Source organism: Patiria miniata, unplaced genomic scaffold (assembly GCF_015706575.1).
Source record: "Patiria miniata isolate m_02_andy unplaced genomic scaffold, ASM1570657v1 HiC_scaffold_1, whole genome shotgun sequence".
Taxonomy (NCBI): domain Eukaryota; kingdom Metazoa; phylum Echinodermata; class Asteroidea; order Valvatida; family Asterinidae; genus Patiria; species Patiria miniata.
In genome coordinates this window covers 32411108-32416672 of record NW_024037047.1, presented here as the reverse complement: position 1 = coordinate 32416672, position 5565 = coordinate 32411108, and positions in this window count along the sequence as shown.

Genomic DNA, 5565 nt, shown 5'->3' with positions numbered 1-5565 from the left:
GTCAATTCACATCCTTCCATTCTTAGATTGAATGGAGGGTTGTCAATTCACATCCTTCCATTCTTACATTGAATGGAGGGATGTCAATTCACATCCTTCCATTCTTACATTGGATGGAGGGTTGTCAATTCACATCCTTCCATTCTTACATTGAATGGAGGGATGTCAATTCACATCCTTCCATTCTTACATTGAATGGAGGGTTGTCAATTCACATCCTTCCATTCTTACATTGAATGGAGGGTTGCCAATGCACATCCTTCCATTCTTACATTGAATGGAGGGTTGTCAATTCACATCCTTCCATTCTTACATTGAATGGAGGGTTGTCAATTCACATCCTTCCATTCTTACATTGAATGGAGGGATGTCAATTCACATCCTTCCATTCTTACATTGAATGGAGGGTTGTCAATTCACATCCTTCCATTCTTACATTGAATGGAGGGATGTCAATTCACATCCTTCCATTCTTACATTGAATGGAGGGTTGTCAATTCACATCCTTCCATTCTTACATTGAATGGAGGGTTGCCAATGCACATCCTTCCATTCTTACATTGAATGGAGGGTTGTCAATTCACATCCTTCCATTCTTACATTGAATGGAGGGTTGTCAATTCACATCCTTCCATTCTTACATTGAATGGAGGGATGTCAATTCACATCCTTCCATTCTTACATTGAATGGAGGGTTGTCAATTCACATCCTTCCATTATTACATTGAATGGAGGGTTGTCAATTCGCATCTTTCCATTCTTACATTGAATGGAGGGATGTCAATTCACATCCTTCCATTCTTAGATTGAATGGAGGGTTGTCAATTTGCATCCTTCCATTCTTGTCAATTCACATCCTTCCATTCTTACATTGAATGGAGGGTTGTCAATTCGCATCCTTCCATTCTTACATTGGATGGAGGGTTGTCAATTCACATCCTCCCATTCTTATACTAACTGGAGGATTGTCAATTCACATCCTTCCATTCTTACATTGAATGGAGGGATGTCATTTCACATCGTTCCATTCTTACATTGAATGGAAGGTTGTCAATTCACATCCTTCCATTCTTACACTAAATGGAGGATTGTCAATTCACATCCTTCCATTCTTACATTGAATGGAGGGTTGTCAATTCGCATCCTTCCATTCTTACATTGAATGGAGGGTTATCAATTCACATTCTTCCATTCTTACATTGAAGGGAGGGTTGTCAATTCACATCCTCCCATTCTTACACTAAATGGAGGATTGTCAATTCACATCCTTCCATTCTTACATTGAATGGAGGGTTATCAATTCACATCGTTCCATTTTTACATTGAATGGAGGGTAGTCAATTCGCATCCTCCCATTCTTACACTAACTGGAGGATTGTCAATTCACATTCTTCCATTCTTACATTGAATGGAGGGTTATCAATTCACATTCTTCCATTCTTACATTGAATGGAGGGTTGTCAATTCACATTCTTCCATTCTTACATTGAATGGAGGGTTATCAATTCACATTCTTCCATTCTTACATTGAATGGAGGATTGTCAATTCACATTCTTCCATTCTTACATTGAATGGAGGGTTATCAATTCACATTCTTCCATTCTTACATTGAAGGGAGGGTTGTCAATTCACATCCTTCCATTCTTACATTGATTCTTACATTGAATGGAGGGTTGTCAATTCACATCCTTTGATGCTGAGATTGAACGAAGGGTTGTCAATTTGCATTCTTCTATTCTTAGATTGAAAGGAGGGTTGTCAATTTGCATCCTTCTATTCTTAGATTTAACGAAGGGCTGTTAATTCCCATACTTCTATTTTGAGATTCGATTGAAGGGTTGTCAATTTGCATCCTTCTATTCCAGTACAGTAAATAAATTCAGAATTTGAATATATTCACCTAAGTATAATGATCTTTAGTTTTTTTACACAAAAATGCGTAAACATTGCACGAAAATTAAATGTAATGTACACTTGTGTACAAAGTTGTTTAATTTCACATAGTAAACTGTATGCTTTTTCGGTATTTGTTGACCGTGTACACTTTTAATGCCTGAAAGCAGGAGACAGATTGATAACAGGCGCATTGATTACTTTTTTATAGTAAAATGTAAGACTAAGATAATGATTTTGGTGTGTGTATTTTCGTTCATTTTATTTGAAACTGTTGTTTTGAAACATAAAAGCTAACCTTTTTACTTTTTTCTTAAGAGAAACGCATCCTTTTCGCGTTTTTTGTCAATTCTGCCGAATTTTATGCACAAAACCCGCTAAATCCGCAAATGTGACTATGTCAAAATGATTATTATCGTGTTCGTTTTGCGTTTTCACGAAGGGGCGAATTTCCGCACTCTATGGTATTAATACATTTTTAAAATAAATGCATTGTAATACAATGGCGCATATATCACGAAAGGGCGAATTCCATGCGCGTGCAATAAAACGGTTTCACGAAGGGCCAAATTTCAAGGCGCATGCGCTGTGGGTCAGAATCTGCGCGTACTGTACAAAAAATGCATTGACTCGACCGCAGAAGGGCGAAATCTGCGCGTAGTCACTTTTCTTAAAGTTTGCTATATTTAGGAAGATTAAAAGCTCTTCTTTCCTCTGATACCTAAATCTTGCATATTTTATGCATCTTTAAGTTTCAAATAGTCAAATGAAATAATAAACTCTCTCGAATGCGCGAGTACGTTGACGATTTTCTCGACTTCTTTTCAGACGCACACGGATCCAGAGAGCAGCAGAGACCCCGACAACAATCAACACGAGGCAACACACTGCGATGACAATATAGGAGGTATTTTGAAGTCCCTCATCATCAGCAGCTGGAGGCCGAGGCTCTAGATATAAACGATACAATGAGTTGTTTTAATGTCATTCAGTTCAATTCAGTAAACAACTATTTTGAACTATCCAGTGAACCAATACAAAGTGGGATAATATAAAGTATAATACAGTGATATTTAAGTACAGAAAATGAAAGTACCACCATTAACACAATAATACTTACAAGCTAATTAATTAAAATATAGTTAATATAATATATATATTATAGGGAAATTAAAGAGTAATTAGAGCAATAATTAAAGGAGAGTGCAAGGCTTTTTACATCAGCCAAGGCTTGTAGGTGGGACAGCCTGGACAAAAATTATACAACTTAATCGCAAGAACAAAAAACAGACACAGTCAAACACACACAAAAATACAAACAAAACCAACGTAGTAAAGTCATATTATGAACCAATACAAGATGGGGGAAAAACGCACAGAGATAACAATGGAAACGAGGGAAAAATAAATACATTGTAAATAGTATAAGGACGGAAGGTTATGCTACAACAAATTCCGTTTTAGTGTTTGATATAGATTTTCAGGGTCAATGGTTTGAGCTTTTTGAAGGGACACTCACAGGGTTATTGGCAATGTTCGAGTGATGAACTTGTAGAATATGAAATATTTTGACCTAAAACCTTGGGAGTAATTAAAGTAATCTAAGAAAACTAGACTGTGCGCTTCACGGCCTAATGTTCAGCATATGATTACTTATACAATGAGCAGGTCAAAAAAACAAACAATGAAAATGTAATTTTTGACCAGGAAGAGTGGCATTTTTACCCTAAAAAGGGAAGTCTGTGTATATAGCATTTAAATTCCGATTGCGGGTCAGTGTGACACAGATTTTATAGTGTAAATGGAATGGGGAACACATTATGCCCCTCCCTGTCATATTTTTGTCTAACACATGGAAATAAACAGGTTTGGCAAAATACAGAAATAAGACCTATATCAGTTGTTTGCTCTAAGTTTACCACGAGATGTGATATATCAAAGTTATCAAAATGGTATTTTAAAGCAATTTTTTTTTTTACTTTTTATCATTCAAATTCGAACGAAAAAAATCTGCGTTCGAACGAAAAAAATCTGCGTTCGAACGAAAAAAAATCTGCGTTCGAACGAAAAAAATCTGCGTTCGAACAAAAAAAATCTGCGTTCGAACGAAAAAAATCTGCGTTCGAACGAACAAAATCTGCGTTCGAACGAACAAAATCTGCGTTCGAACGAACAAAATCTGCGTTCGAACGAAAAAGCTGTTTGCTGTTTGCTGTAAGCTGTTTGCCCTCCCTGTGCTGCCCCACCACTTATGTGGGTGATTTTTGTGGGTCAAAACATTCTTTGCCCTGAAAACTGTTGTACCAAACATGTAAAACGTATCAATCATGAGCTGACTCATATCATGCTCTTGTAAGTGCAACAGTTTCTCCACATTTAACTGGTTATCCATGGGCCACCAAAAAACATGTTGGGCTAGCCATGGCTATCAGAATAGCCCGACATGTTTGTCGATTGCTATGAGTATGAGTAGGAATCAGCTAATTAGTGAATCCCGTATCTGAAAGTGAGGAAGCAGAAAGTACATGTACATGTACTAGTGTTAGACTAGTAAAATAGGCTTATTGAAAGCCAGAAATGATCAAACAATATATACATGTCAGTCGCTTCTAAAGTTTGGAACTATTACAAGGATTAGGAATGAACATTTATACTGTAAAGGATTTGTGGATAGACAAATTTCTGAAAATCACAATGACGACCAGTTATATTTATTTACCTGAAAAATTTGAAAGATAATTATATAGCCTTTTTTAATTATTTTTTTAAAACTTGCCTCACTTTATAAAAAGAAACGAAAAAGGCAAATTACTTTTAAAAATGTCTCATAAGTGTGTTGCCTCAGCATAGCATAATGGGTGGGACTGATGGGGTGGGGGGGGGGTTGTGTTGTAGCTAGTATTGTAACAGGATAGGGTCTCTTAAAAAAAGAAGGACAATTAGCTAGATCTTCATTGCAATGGTTAAACTTCATGACCAACTAACAGCAAGCCCTAGTAAGACCGTTTGAAAGCTCATAGACTGCTTTAAGACCAGTTATTGAAATCCCTGTACTTGGGCCACGGACCTACATTGGGCACATATGTCATGCATGTTGGACCTGAAAAAACGTGACCAAATCACCCACATAAGTGGTGGGGCAGCACAGGGAGGGCAAACAGCTTACAGCAAACAGCAAACAGCTTTTTCGTTCGAACGCAGATTTTTTTCGTTCGAACGCAGATTTTTTCGTTCGAACGCAGATTTTTTTCGTTCGAACGCAGATTTTTTTCGTTCGAACGCAGATTTTTTCGTTCGAACGCAGATTTTTTTCGTTCGAACGCAGATTTTTTTCGTTCGAACGCAGATTTTTTTTTCATTCTTACGATGATTTTTTCAATTTTTTTTTTCACCTATGTCCCTTTAAAAGCTCCGTATTCAAACGATGTCCAAAAAAAATAAAAAAATGTAAGCTGATGAGAGTAAGGAGAAATCACTCAACTTCATGTTAATCAGCCAGGTAAAGACAAGGATAAATATTAATTTGACTGTTGTGTACTCCGGCTTGTATGAAAAAAGAAACGATAGGGATCTTATTTTGAACAAAACATTCCCAAAATTCTCAATAATTTGCGAGGGTGTAGCAATTTGACGAAGTCAAGGAATCGAAGCAAGATGGTATACCCGAAAGT